Source organism: Chiloscyllium plagiosum, unplaced genomic scaffold, assembly GCF_037043375.1.
Source record: "Chiloscyllium plagiosum isolate Xiang-an unplaced genomic scaffold, Cpla_swu_hap1 HiC_scaffold_29, whole genome shotgun sequence".
Taxonomy (NCBI): domain Eukaryota; kingdom Metazoa; phylum Chordata; class Chondrichthyes; order Orectolobiformes; family Hemiscylliidae; genus Chiloscyllium; species Chiloscyllium plagiosum.
In genome coordinates this window covers 67,739,388-67,752,055 of record NW_028270167.1, presented here as the reverse complement: position 1 = coordinate 67,752,055, position 12,668 = coordinate 67,739,388, and the positions used below count along the sequence as shown (strand labels likewise).

At 44.0% G+C, this 12,668-nt stretch overlaps 1 non-coding gene across 1 annotated transcript; it reads right to left on the bottom strand.

The window, feature by feature from the left end:
- Positions 1 to 1,990: 1,990 nt before the first annotated feature.
- trnas-uga (transfer RNA serine (anticodon UGA)) lies at positions 1,991 to 2,072 on the bottom strand. The gene has a single exon. It is a non-coding gene; the product is annotated as a tRNA-Ser (tRNA).
- Positions 2,073 to 12,668: the final 10,596 nt, after the last annotated feature.

The following is a 12,668-nucleotide window of genomic DNA, read 5'->3' as shown; positions in this document are numbered from 1 at the left end:
CAGAAACCTAGCAAAAAGAATTGAGTCCCTGTGTGTTGCAACGAATCTGAGTATTAAGTAAGCCCCCCTCACTGTAGCTAATTTCCATTTTCATCACTGCCAACCTTCTTCAAAGCAAAGCCCGCACTTGCTTTTTTCAGACTTCTTATATCCCGCTTTCAACCCGCTTTTTACCGAATCATATTTCTGACTTTACAAACTACGTCATAACAGGTTGACAACTGCAGAATGAGCTTTGTTCCGTTCTCCACTGATGTTGATAGTCGTAATCCGGCATATTCGAGTAGGACTTGAGGCACATGCGGGTGGGGTATTCGCGACATTTTGGCTTCCTTTTTTTTCATTTTTGGTCTACTATTTCGAGTTCATTGCGCAGACTTCTGAAGAAGACTTTTTGGAGTCGAAATGGTAACTGTGTTTTCTCTCGCAAGACAGACGTAGCTTTATTTCTGTTCTCTTATAAATTGATCTTCTTCTGATCTTTGCAAGTGAAATAGGGTGCATTACTATTGCTCGGTTTTAGTTTCAAAATCAAGAGACACATGAAGGAGAGAATATCAAAGAACACAAAGTGCAGAGTTGTTAAGATAATTTTTGCAGCAATGGTGGACATGAAGGTCAAATTAAGATAACGGTTCAAGAACATTTAGTCTGTGGAAGTGGTATGTGACTTTAGTTCCAAATATATGTTTTCGTTCTTCCAGGACATCTTTTTGACTCCCAGAAAACATTGATTGTTTTCTGTATTCACTTTGTTTCGCGACATCTGTCTTCTGGTCGACCAGGGACAACTTGAATTTGCGCCTGCATTGAATACGATTTCGCTCTTTCTTTCGAGAAGCAAACCTGTGCATTATGTACCACTGACCATGCTGATGGCTAAGAAGTTCAAAATGAATGACGGTTTATGGATCGTGAGCAAGAATGAAGTGATCCACTTGCGAACAGATGTCACCACGCCCTATTCCTACATCGGGCCTGAACGGTGCATTGGCAGAGTCTGCAGACAGGAAATGTCTAAGTGACTAGTCCTTTGTTCAGTTAGATTTGATACCAATGGTAGTGCTGTTTTGGTGCAGAAATGTGTGAACATCTCTGATATTAGAGTCAAAATTTAAGTAACATCTACTCCATGGAGTGTCTTCTCATATCGGAACATGCTGACATGAAAACATCGAACTCTGATAGCAAAGGTTTTCTCATTAAACTGGGAGTATGTTTATCTAAGCAATTCAGACAGCCAGGATGAATAATTGGCAATTGGTTCTTCAAGATGAGCTCTCCACACCAACTGCTCCAACGAAGGCCGTGGATAAGTTCTCCATCGATTATTTTGGTCAATTTTGGCCTCAACAACAACCTATTGTTCTGAACAAAGCTACACCACAAACAGAGGGTCAAGTCTGATTTTCATCGTTAATTTTCAATTTCAGTTCTTAATGCAAAGTTTCTTACGAATGTGGACAGCAGAAGACCGTTAACATGCCATTTCTAATATTTCCAGAAAATTCTACTCCGCTGATATCGCCTTGCCTTTTCACATCTCAAGCCAGGAACCTGGATCAGTCGAGTTCCTTTCCACACATGGAGTTGTTTTTTTCTAATTCATTGACTGCTGGTATAATAGATGATTGGACTTGAGAGTCAGCTGTTAATTAGGTTGAACTTTCTCAGCTTGACTTTCAACTGATCCTTAAACAAAATCATCACCTGCAGGTAAATGTATTGCATTGCTTCTTGTTTTGCTGAATTCCACCCCCCGAACATCCAAATTTCACGATAGTTCGACAAATGTGTTGAAACTGATTCGTGTTGGAAGTTGGTGGCTTTTTGTGTCTCGACATATAATTTATTCAATTAGATGACTGGGTCAGTCTTGAAATTACTTCGGATTCTTCACAGTTGAAAATTTACTTTCGATTGAATGCAAAGCTCAAGCTCCACGAAATCCAAATCCTGCAAAGGAATTAATGACTTTTAAAAGAATCTACGCTGTGAACAGGATTCGAACCTGCGCAGGGAGACCCCATTGGATTTCAAATCCAACGCCTTAACCTCTCGGCCATCACAGCTGTGGCAAGAGGGCGAATTTTAATTATAAAACAACTGAATTCATTTGTTGGAAGACCCAAATTGTCAAGACCCAAAGATTTCGCCAAATCCTTTGCAAAGACCCAGACGTACGTTACCTTAGCAGATTGACAGGCTTTCACCGCAAACTAGATTCTGACTCAGCTGAAGTTGTGGGAATGATTCTTCATCGAATTATAAAGTCACGGATGTACACCACACGAAGAGAGGATCATTGTCTCACTGCGTCTGATCGATTTTGACTCAATTTCTCATCATCTGGTGCCAAATTAGATATGCTGTTGTGTTTTAATATTCATCGAAATTTGGTATTGGAAAAATTGATGCTAAGTCCATAAACACTGGCTATATTCTTAAAAAAAAATCGGAATTAGAAAGAATGCAGAACCAATTTACAGGAATGGATCCAGCAACTAATCCGTAAGTTCTGACATCAGGTAATGAACTTGTGAGCACAAGAGAGGAAGATTAACCGAAGATTTGGAACTTGAAATCGTCTTGACGGAATTATTTGCAAAGTTTTTGCGATTGTTCTAGAGTCATCAAGTCGTTGAACAATACAACACGGAAAGTGGCCCTTCTTTCCAACATGACCATGGTGGACAGTTATCCTAAGTTAATAGGTCCCATTTGCCAACATTTGGCCCACATCCCTCTAAACCTTGTTACTCATATATCCAATCCAGATGCCATTCAATGTTACAGTTGTACCAGTCTCCACCAATTTCTCTGGCAGCTCATTCTGGACACGTCTGAAAAAGTTGCCCCTGACGTCCCTTTTAAATCCTTACCCACTAATTTTAAACCGATGTTTTCTAAATTTTGACTTCCTCACCAGCCGGAAAACACCTTGACGAGTTTATCTCTCCATGTCCCTCATGATTTAATAAATAGCAACGATTTGACTTTATCATACTTGTCAGGAGGGAAATGTGTGGAGATTATTTGTCGAAGGTTTGAAGTAGAAAGTCTAATGTACAGATTTTTAGAAATGCATCTTGGAGAAGTTTTTAATAAGTCATTGAAGTCTAGTAGCAGTTGTAGAAGTCTGTTGTGAAAGCTGCAATAGGATTTCAGGGCACGAGAACGAAGCATTATTTCCAATGTATGGTGGCTCAGTTCGACCGCACTTGGACTGCAGTATGAGGAATTATAACCCTCAATTTAGGAAAGATACTAATGCCATATGAGGAATATCACGAATGGCGATTAGCCTTGATATCATGGATGAACGTTAGTCGCCTGAATTGAAATTGGGCAAATCCCGCCTTTTTAAAAACAGTTTCAAAACAAGAGAGGTAATCTCATTGAGAGTTGCAAAATATTTGAAGAGATAAACAGGGTGGTGCAATTAAATTTTGTTCCCTCATTGGTGAATCTAGAAGCAGGAGAGGACAATTTTAAAATGAAGCATTGAGATTTATGACCAGGATGAGAACTATTGATTTTTGTCTTAGCCTTGAGAAGTCTCACTATTCAGCACTACAGTGATCCTTAGATATTTGGTCTTTGAATGCATCACTATCAGCCTGACCTGCCGACACTTACTGCATCACTATAGACCTGACCCCTCACACTTCCCGCCTTCATATCAGCGTAAACCCCTCAAACTTACTGCATCACTATCCATCTGGCGCCCTCACATTTACTGCGCCACTTTCATTTCGAGACCCTCATTTTGACTGCGTCACTATCAGCCTGACTGCCAAGCACTTACTTTGTCACTATCAGTCACGCCCTTACACTTCCTATGTTACTATCACCATGACTCCTTACACTTACTGTGTCACTATCAGCCTGACTCCATCACATTTATTGTGTCAGTATCAGACTGACGCCTCACACTTATCTTGTCACGAAAACACTGCCCCGTCATATTGTCTGTGTCACTATCAGCCTGAACCCCTCACACTTACTGCTTCACTATCGCAATGCCCCTCTCTCACTTACGACGTCATTTACACCCTGACATCCCAGACTTGCTGCGGCACTATCACAGTGAGGGCCATACACTTAGTGTCACTTTCATCCTGACCCCTTACACTTACTGCGTCACTATCACACTGGTATCTCACACCCACTGTGTCACTATCATCCTGAACCGCTTACACCTATTGCGTCACTATCACTTTGACCCCAACACACTAACTGCATCAATATTAGCTTGACCATCTCACACATACTGCGCCACGACCAGGCTGACTCCCTCACATATACTGCATCAGTATCACCCTGACTCCCCACTCTTACTGCGTCAAGATCATTGTGCCCCCATACACTTACAGCGTAACTATCGTCCTGACAACGTCACACTTACTGTGTCCAGATCGGTCTGATCCCCTCAAACGTAATGCGTCACTATCAGCTTCAACACTCACATTTACTGCGTCACTTCTAACACTACCCCTGGACACTTACTGCATCGCTATCCGCCTAAGCCCCTCGCATTTACTTCATCACTATCAGCCTGAGAAACTCACACTTCCAGCTTTACCACAACCTGGCCCTGTGAGTGCATCTACATCAATATCAGCCTAAACACTCACACTTACTCCGTCACCATCACGCTGACCCCCTCACACTCACTGCATCACTATCACCCTGTCCCCTCTCACTTCCTGCATTAGGATCACTCTGACTCACGGACACTTACTGCATCACTATCTGCCTGACCCCTCACACATACTGTGACACTATCAGTCTGACCCCACCACACTTGCTGCGTCTCTATCAGCCTGCCCCCCTCATACCTACTGCTTCACTATCAGACTGGCCCCTCACACTTACCGCATCCCTAACAGCCTGACATCTCACACTTACTGCGTCACTATTCCCCTTAACACCTCACTTTTATTGGCCACTATCAGCCTGACGCTCTCAACTTACTGTGTCACTACCAGCCTGAACGCACACACTTACTCCCTCACTATCACCCTGACTGTCTCACACTCACTGCCTCAGTCTCTGCCTGACCCCATCACACTTACTGCGTCACTATCACCCTGTCTCCTTCCACTTTATGCGTCAGGATCAGCCTGACACAGTAACACTTACTGCATCGCTATCAGCCTGATCTCCTTCCAATTACTGCGTCACTATCAGCCTGGCCACTCACTCTTACTGTGTCACTGTCACACTGACCCCTCACACGAAGTGTTTCACTATCACCTTGACCACCTCACACTTACTGCATCACTATCACTCTGACCACCCTCATTGCTTAACTATCGACCTGATCCACTCACACAGTCTGCGTCACTACCACGCTGACACCTCACCCTCATTGTGTCACTATCATCCTCACTCCATCACACTTATTGAGTCACTGTCAGCCTGATCCCCTGTAATGGAAAATTATCATTTATTGTGAAATCTGTGAAACCATGGTTGAAACAAAGAACTATAGACCTAACTTTGCAAAAAGACAGAAAAAATGTAAAGTTCAACCAAATTTACAGCTGACTCTAAGGCCAATAATCTATTATATCAGCAGTCAATGAATTAGAAAAAGCAACTCCATGTGTGGAAAGGAACCCGACTGATCCAGGTTCCTGGCTTGAGGTGTGATAAGGCAAGGCAATATATAGTATAAAGGGAATATGTGAAAACCGTCAGGCGTCCATTTCATGAGACGTCTTACAAATGTGTTGGGTCCACTCTGCAAATTTCAAAAATAAACTTTTTCTTTGTTCTTGGTAGCATTTGCGTCGAGTCGATTGAAATTCCACGGGAGTAAACTAGGGGGCTCGCCTGGGACCCTGCGATTGGGTAAGATTTTGAAGATTCCCAGGAGGTGTACGCGCCACTGCCTTGAAGGTCTTTCACTTCATCTCGAGTGCTGAATTGGCCCCTTTGCGTGAGAGGACTGGGGATAAGTGGATCGCCCCAGAGGCGCGTCACGAATCGAATAGGGTCGGGGTAAGAGTTGTGGCTAAAGTAATCCGACATAGAGACTCGTTCGAAGAGAATAAATGAAACAGGAAGAGAGGCCAGTGAACTTTCGCGCGGTATTCGAGTAAAACTCAAGGGAAAGGATTGCCGTCTCTAGAGAGTTTAAGAGCCAGTAAGATTAACGGTGGGTTGAGACTTGGAGCCACCATGGGCAGCGTTGGAGTTGCCAAAGCTGTACCGGTTACGTGGGTTTTTGGTTTGTGAAAACCAAGGCAATGAGGCGGTCGCGCCCAATGAGAGGGGACCTCCGGAGTTAAAAGCAAGTTATATTGGCAAAGAGAAGAGTATGGTATCGTGAGAGAGAGAGAGAGATAGAGAGAGAGAGAGAGAGAGAGAGAGAGAGAGAGAGGCAGATATACAGACAGAGAGACAGACAGAGAGAGATGAAAACTTTTCCAATATCCATGAAAATCGGCTCCAGCAAGAGCGAACAAAAAGAGGGTCGACAGGCAACTCGGAATGGTCAAGAAAAAATAGAATATATGCTAAATAATTATGGCCCAGTTTTCTGTAAAGCAGTTAAAAATGTAAATCAAGGAATGTGTTTTTCTGGAGGAAGGAAGTTTAAGTAACATGCAGTTGCAAATGTTGAGGTCACCGTTGGAGGAGAGAGTGAGAAGGAGAAACGGAAGGGTAAAATAGAACCTGTGAATTGGAGTGCTTATAACATGTTGAAGGCTGAACCTGATTTCAGGGAAAGAAAATCTCGAATAAAAGATAGATCAAGTACACGTACAAACACCAGCGCACATGCACACACACACGGATAACAACCTAATGAAGCTGTACAGTGTCTTAAGAATGGATCAGATCCTGACCTTAATGGGTGCCCTCGAAGAGCTACAGCCCCCCTACGAGATCCACTTCGCGAAGATCCCAAGTCAACGGTCGCCGCCTCAGGGTCTGCTGAATCACCAATAGCATATCGTACCCACAATCAATTGAAGCAAGAATCCCTAAAGAAGTCGAGACAATGTCCCAGTACCTTAAGCGCCTCACGAAAGTCTGTTGTGGACTGATACCACCCAAGGACATAACGACGGCAGAGATCACACCGTATGAGGCACACCTGAGGAGCAGCTTCATCAATGGAATGAAGTACGAAACAACAAAATAGGTAACAATATCCGTGTATTACCTGGGACACGGGAAAGCTGAATTAGATAGAACAATACGTGATACATGCTGAAAAATTGCTGGCTCAAGAGAACCATAACCGGAAATTAAAGATGGAACAGCTATCACAAAATCTCAGCTTACTTTGATGCAAATGGTCGTTCAGCCGTTGAAGGGAGGAACTGCGGGAAAAGAGAGAGGCACAGGTGGAGTTTGCAAAAGAGGAAGTGATCGCGGAAGAGCGCTTGCAGAGATAGATCTGGCTGGTGATTTGTTTGCGGAGCAATGGGCCACTGGTCGAGACAGTGCCCGCACAGACAGCCTCAATCGGTCCTGGAGGCTGGACAGCATGGTGACTGACAGGGGACGACTGAGGTTGAGGTGGGCAGGCAGCAAGGTACAGGTAAACCTCTTTCCTTTATACTTGGCAACGAAGAATCCCTTCGGCTAATCACTTCTACTAACCTAACGGGCACTGAGATGTGTCCCAACTCTATATTGAACATTGAGATTGCGAAGTGTGGACAATATGTTCAATATAACAATGATGCGTATATGTCGATGTTATATGTGGAAGGTACACCAGTTACCTTTTTGGTAGATACATGGCCAGCACATTCACTCCTCAAATCAAGACAGTTCAGAGAGTTCACGCCAATAAAGATGAGTGGAATGTTCCTGAACTCAATGGAGGGATCAGGCGTCGTGATATGAGAGAGTTTTACCGCACCCATATTGTGTGAAATCAGTAATGTGTATACATTCTAATTCTCAATTTTGTAAGCGGAATTCTTTCCTTTACATTTGATGGCTCGGGATCTCATAGTGAGACTGGGGTTGTATTTGCTCCGTACTCCGACGGGCTTGCAGGTAATTCAAAGGGAAGATTCACAAGTGTAAACTGCAAAATACAACCCACGACCCCTGGTGTATGTCTATGAGTGGCGATTAAGCCAGAGAGCAATGAGTTCATTGAGCAATTCACTCGCCCTGGAAGCAGATAACCATGTTAATGCTATTAACACCGATTTGTTTTGCGGGAATATGCTGCACTGCACAGCACACATACACCACGATGGCCCTGAGGAACCATAAGAGAAGTATTGGTTCAGGAGATTGGTTAAACCAGGTCAGTTGTTATTGTGCGAATTTTATTGAAGGGATGGCAGATGTGCAGTCAGTGTGAACTTATGTCAAGTACCTGTGACGGCAAGTAAACTCTATATTTTTGATGTGGAAGGCTACGCTCCTCGCGTGTCACTGGCGAAGGTGTCCAGTGACTGGTGGCAGGATTTGGGGCCATGGGTACGAAAGGCATAAAGAACGAAATGTTGGGTGTTCTGGGACGATGTGAGTATGTGGTTTAATGCAGATGTGCGGACATATAGGAAGAAATTAATTAGTCCAAATCAGGCAATAGAACAGTCGAGGTAACCCCCGCTAGCCCTGAAGAGCCTAGAAGGTTGGCCTGGCGTTTCCCTAAGATAAACTTCTCAGACCCAAGATTAATAACGGTCCCTACTGAATTATGGGTAAAAGGCAAACATGATTTGGGGCTTATACGAGGTTGTGAACCAATACGAGTAACCACGAAGTCGGTGTATCGTCCTTGCAGGGCACAATACCCGTTAAAACCCGAGGCCATGGACGCAGTTACTCCAGTCTTTCAATCCTTCCCAAAGGCTAGAGAGATAATCCCCTATGTAAACTCACCGATGAGAACTCCCATTTTTCTGATCCAAAAGGCAAAACTTCCAAGTGAACCGGAGGAATGCAGGTTTGTTCAAGACCTACAGGCAGTCAATAACAGTGTTGTCCCGCGCGCATCAAATGTTCCCAAACCCTATACTGTATTAGTTCAATTTAGACCGGACAGTAAATGGTTCCCTGCTGTGGATTTAGCAAATACATTCTTTAGTGTAACGGTGCATCCAGATAGTCAATTCTGGTTCGCTTTTTCATTCAAAGGGAAATCTTATGAGTTCACACGACTTTGTCAATGTTACTGTGAGTCACCCACCATATATAATGAGGCTCTACGCAGGAGTCTGGAGACTCTTGTTTTAACCCCTGGGTCTGCGCTTCTGCATTCTGTAGACGATTGCTTAATAGTAGCACCGACAGAGGAACAATGTGAGGATTCCCTTGCATTGCACGAGGGAAGGGCACAAAGCCAGTCTCGCAAAGCTTCGATTTATGCAACAACAGGTGAAGTTCTTCAGTCACTTAATATCTGAACAGGGGAAGGCCATTGGTGAAGACAGAGTGCAAGTAATTCAGCAAATTCCAAGGCCTCTCATGACGAAACAATTGATATCCTTTTTGGGCATACGCTCCTACTGAAGAACGATTATCCCATATTACACAAATCCTGAGGCACCCTGAAGTGACATGACCCATGGAAAAGGGTAGCAGAACCAAGGTCCGTTGCAATGGATCCCAGCGGCCGAGTTGAATTGAAAAAGACGTTTCAAAGTACACCTACACTGGGGATTCCGAATCCAAACAAGCCTTCTGTCAAACGGTAGATGAGAAACATGGCTGCATGACATCTGTGTTGTTGCAGGATCATGGGGAAAATTCAGGCTGGCAGCTTATTTTTCGGCTAAGCTAGACCTCGTAGCGGCAGGATTGCGTAAATGCCTGCGAGCTGTGGTTGCAGCTGAAAAGGTTGTTGCAGTGTCCAAGGATATAATCGGCTATGGCGACTTCACCAAACTCATCGCACATGCAGTATCCTTACTGCTTTCCGAGCAAAGGACAGCACATACGTCGGCAGCACGTTGACTCAGATACCATACTGTGTTATTGGAGAAGCCTAACATTGCAATAAAACGATGTAACGTCCTTAATACTGCTAATCCTCTCACTAAAGAAGGAGACGGAGACCCACATGATTGTATCACTGTAATTAATGAAATGTGCTGCCGAGACAAGACTTGCAGAATTCACCACTTCAGAATCCAAATATGGCGGTTTTTTGTGGATGGGTCAGCATTCAGGAGCAAGGAGATAGGCCAGAATTTTATTGGGCATGCTGTAGTAACTACCCAAGAGGTATTCAAAGCGGGATCACTCGCTTCTCAACTGTCAGCACAAGCAGCGGAAAAATAACGATTCCGGTTCTCAAGGAAATGCAAGGGCAGACTCAGCGGCAAGGACGGCAGCCCAGCAGCCGGTAAATGATCAGTTTGACATGGGAATGACAAAAATCCTTACCCAACAGCAGATGTACGGGAGTCACAGTCGAAGTCCAGGCTTGAAGACACGTTTGAGTGGGAAAAAGCAGAGTGCAGTTTGAGGTAAAGGGTATGGTGTGGCCCCAATGTTAAACCTTTTCTACCACGATCATTATTTCCATTCTATGCCAAACTGACACACGGTAAGGAACATGTGTCAAAAGAGGGTAGATATGACAGCATTTCAGCACAGTGGTACATTGAGGGATTTACTCATTACTTCTAGAAATATTGTGAACGATGTGTTATCTGTGCCACAATAATGTGGGGAGGGGAATACAGATGAGTCATGTAGCACTTCCGAAACCCCAAAAACAATTTGAACATTTACAACTGGATTTTACCAAACTAACAACCTGGGAAGGAAAAAGGTATTGTCTGGTAATAGTTGATATGTTTTCCAAATGGGTGCAAGCGTTCCCCACAGCAAAACAGAATTACAGTGCCGTAACCAAAGCTTTCCTAACTGAAATAATTCCGAGATGGAGCATCCCTGAGAGGCTTAGTAGTCCCAAGGTTTGTGAAGGTTTATAGCTCTGGTTGAGGTTTAAGGTGTAGGACTGCTCGCTGAGCTGTACGTTTGTTATCCAGACGTTTCATTACCTGGCTAGGTAACATCATCAGTGGCGACCTCCAAGAGAAGCGAAGATGTTGTCTCCTGCTTTCTATTTATATGTTTGTCCTGGATGGGGTTCCTGGGGTTCGTGGTGATGTCATTTCCTATTCGTTTTCTGAGGGGTTGACAGATGGTAAATCGATTTATGTGTTTGTTTATGGCGTTGTGATTGGAGTGTGAGGCCTCTCGGAATTCTCTGGTGTGTCTGCATATACAGCAAACCGACAAACACTGACCAAGTACTTAACTACACCAACAACCATCCCAACACGCAAAAAGGAAGCTGTATCTGAACACAATTCCAACGAACCATCACACATTTCAGCACAGACGAACTTCGGAAAACAGAGGAGAACTACCTATACAACGTATTCAAGAAGAATGATACTTAAAAAATACAGTCCGCAGATTCCTCAGGAACAAACCACGATAAGTAGACCTAACACAGCCAGAAACCCTATCGACCTTACCATACATCAATGAAGTCTCAGAAGTGGCAGCCAGACTACTAAGACCCCTCGGAATCCCACCAGCAGTCTCAAACAAAACTAACAAATTTAAAAGACCCAGTACAACCCATGGACAAAACCAACGTCATATACAAAATTCCATGCAAGGACTGCCACAAACACTACATAAGACAAACAGGAAGAAAGTTAGCCACCAGGATAAAGAACACCAGATAGCCACAAGAAGACACGACCCTCTCTCCCTCGTAGCCCTTCACACGGATGAAGGAAAAACACCATTTCGTCTGGGACAACACATCTATCCTGGGACAGGCTAAGCAAAGACGTGACAGAGAATTCTTTGAGACCTAGCACTCCAACCACAACGCCATAAAAAAGGCATATATCTCGATAGTATCGATCAACCCCTCAGAAAACGAACAGGAAATGGCATCACCACAAACCCCAGGAACCCCATCCTGGACAAACATAGAACTAGAAAGCAGGAGACAACAGCTTCTCTTCACTTGGAGTTCGTCACTGATGATGTTACCTAGAACAAAGAACATAGAAAAATACAGCGCAGTACAGGCCCTTTGGCCCTCGATGTTGCGCCGATCTAATCCCACCGAACCTACACTAGCACACTAACCTCCATATGCCAGGTAATGAAACGTCTGGATATCAAACCTACAGCTCAGCGGGCAAACCTACACTCTCGGCTTAGTAGTGACAGTGGGACACCATTTGTCCATAATGCCCTACAATAGATTAGTGAGTATTTGGGAATAAACATGAGATAACACTGTGCCTACCACCAAACGACCGGTAGAGCAGCGGAAAGAGAAAATTCTACCTTAAAAAATAAATTGACTAAATGCTGGGAGGAACTAGGGATGACATGGACCAAGGCACTTCCAATTGTGCTAATGTGTATGAGATCTAGGAGGAGAGGGAGAGCTAATCTTAGCCCGTTTGAGATTTTGTTTGGTAGGCCACCAAACACAGGAATTGTCCCGAGACGTAAGGGAAGCCAGAAAACAGGCCACTGTGAGGATGAGATGTTGTGTTACTGCATGAAACTCTCTACACTTCTGTCCCAAATACAGAATCAAGTGAAGACAGCACTACCCCAATCAGCAGAAGGGAAGATGTACGATTTATAACCTAAAGCCTGAATAGTGGCGAAAGACTTCAGGAGGGAAA